Source organism: Argentina silus, assembly GCF_951799395.1.
Source record: "Argentina silus genome assembly, chromosome: 8".
Lineage (NCBI taxonomy): Eukaryota > Metazoa > Chordata > Actinopteri > Argentiniformes > Argentinidae > Argentina > Argentina silus.
Genome location: NC_139662.1, coordinates 11,194,672 through 11,197,171, shown reverse-complemented (window position 1 = coordinate 11,197,171; position 2,500 = coordinate 11,194,672). Strand labels below are relative to the sequence as shown.

The window sequence follows — 2,500 nt, the reverse complement described above, 5'->3', positions numbered from 1 at the left end:
GGGAGAGAGAGAAAGAGGGGGGAGAGAAAGAGAGAGAGAGAGAGAGATAGAAAAGAGCGAATAGTGACACTCTCTTTCTTTTCCGAGTTCACCGAACAATCATTCCCCACGGGACTGCGCGCGGGGAGGGACGTCCGCGAGCATACACTCTCTGTCTGAGCTTCACGCGCACCGAGCAGCAGACAGACGGACGGACGACGGACACACACACTATTAGCACACACACACACACCGACCCACACAGTGATCCATAAAAAACACGTAAGTCACCGTTTATTTTGGTTTCTCCTGCTTGTGCTGCGGTGCAAATCCCGTTGGTGTGTCTCAAGTCTTAAATCTAGTATATAGCCTATCTGAAAGTGGGTGTATGTGTCTGATATAGTCTGTTATTTGGTCTGTACGTTAACGGAATAACGGGGACATATCGCTAATGTCATCATGTCAGTAGCAGCACCGTTCACAGGCCGTGCCAAACGCGCCCTGGACCGTTGGTAAAGCGGATTCATCTCGCCCTGTTTTACCTGTTGCTTGTTCTGTGTGTGCGATACAGGAACGTTTAAACTCCGTGTTCGGAGCTCACATGATGTGTCAGTGTATGGGGTACAGGGATGGGGAGGACGGGTGGGGGGTGGGGTGTGTGTGTGTGGGGGGGGGGGGGGGTGTAAACCAGGGTGGGACAGGGTGCTGTGGAGGGTCCTACCCGGTCGGCTGCGGTCTTCACTTTCCCGACCTCTCTACCATTATTCTCTATAGGGATCATCTTTGCTGATCTGCTGTGTCAGTGAAGGTTTCAGTACACTCCAAGGATGTTGAGTAGGCTATCATTCAGGCTGCTGTGATCAGTGAGGCGAACATAATGGGAGACGTGTGTGTGTGTGCGTGTGTGTGTGTGTGTGTGTGTGTGTGTGTGTGTGTGTGTGTGCGTGTGCGTGCGTGCGTGTGTGCGCGCGCGCGTGTAGGCTACAGTATGTGCGCTGATCCGAGCGGACTGCTCTGTTTGAGAAACATAGCGAATTTCACTCTCTTTAAGCACTCTAACTTCGTTCCAAATGCGTAACGGAATCTGGTGCAGTCTATTCTGCGTGTGTTTATATGGACTGTTAAACTGTCAGTCGCCACACACGCACACACACACACACACACACACACACACACACACACACACCGCTCCCCGGAGCAGACTGAAGCATCTCTCCTCGGTATTATAATTAGGGACTCCGCACCAAATAAGGTAAAACATGGACACGGTCTTACGCTTGAGCTTTACCGGGGGCGATGTGGAGGCCGCGTGCGCCCCCCGCCGCCGAGAGCGAGTCGCGCACCGCCCGGTGAGAAACGGTCAGGGACGGGTCATCTTTCTGACGCAGGCAGGCAGCGCATATAGGCTCAGGGCCCAAAGCCATCCCAGCTCTTTCGTCAGAGGACAAGTTGAGTATTGAGGTTCAGTTCAGATCACTCAAACACATATCGGAGCAGGTTTCTAATCATGAATTATAAACTGCTCAGTCAACTGGGTAACAGCTCACATTATACTTATATAAAAGTACGTGAAAGTGACATACTCCTCTCTTCATTGCTAAATTAACTAATCCCACCACATACTCTCGTTTGGACTCCGATGTCTTCATCGATAGCGGAAAGGGATTGAGGATGAATCACGCTGCAATGAAGATCGGAGAGTGTGACTTTTCATTACATTTGAAATAAGTTTAGATTGCTTCATCAATGACTTGGCTAAACCTCACCTTATAGGGAGTGTTTGTTTATTGGACCTCATCCACCACCGATGTGCAACACCCACCTGTGGATTCTAGGACTTTTCTCTCTCCGAGGATTGCATACTAATAGCTTGCTCGTATAGCCTACTACTGAAGAGGATGATGATGATGATGATGATGATGCTCTGTGTCCATGAGTATGTCCTCATGTGACCTGAACTCATGTCACTGAACAGCAACCTAGGGCAAGCAGAGGCACCACACACACACAGACACACACACACCACATGTTGCTGTAATCTGTGTGCCTCATTCTCTCTCTCTCTCTCTCACACACACACACACACACACACACACACACACACGGTGAGCAAGAGATAGCTCTGTGGTTAACAGCTGGTAACCCATGCAGCACTTGACTCACTTCCTCTCCCCACCTCTGCTTGCTGCTGATAATGTGAGTTTTGAACAAAACAGTGTCGTAACAGCAGGGAGAGGCTGCCACAATATAGTTAGTTCACCCCACTGTCTCACGACAGGCTGGCCAGTAGACATCTTCCAAGGTTTTAAAATGATGAAGGGATTAATGATTGAGTGTATTGTCCCTTTTAGACCAATAGTGTATCAGGAGACAGGAGGCTGAGGTCGTTGAACGAATGAATGAACTTTATTTGACATATTTCAAATACATATAGAGTGGCCTTCAGCCATTTGGGTACAACTATGAATACATAAAAAATCATCAAGGATTAAAAACACAATAAAGTCTACTGACTTATGTC

The 2,500-nt window shown here is 48.7% G+C and overlaps 1 protein-coding gene across 4 annotated transcripts in view; it reads left to right on the top strand.

The window, feature by feature from the left end:
* Nucleotides 1–2,500, top strand: part of flna (filamin A, alpha (actin binding protein 280)) — a 41,444-nt gene that overhangs the window by 4 nt on the left and 38,940 nt on the right. For all 4 annotated transcript variants that reach the window (XM_083675022.1, XM_083675020.1, XM_083675021.1 and 1 more), the window contains exon 1: nucleotides 1–261. This exon is cut by the window's left edge and continues 4 nt beyond it. The gene's annotated coding sequence lies outside the window, so the exon portion shown is untranslated. The remainder of the gene's footprint in view (nucleotides 262–2,500) is intronic.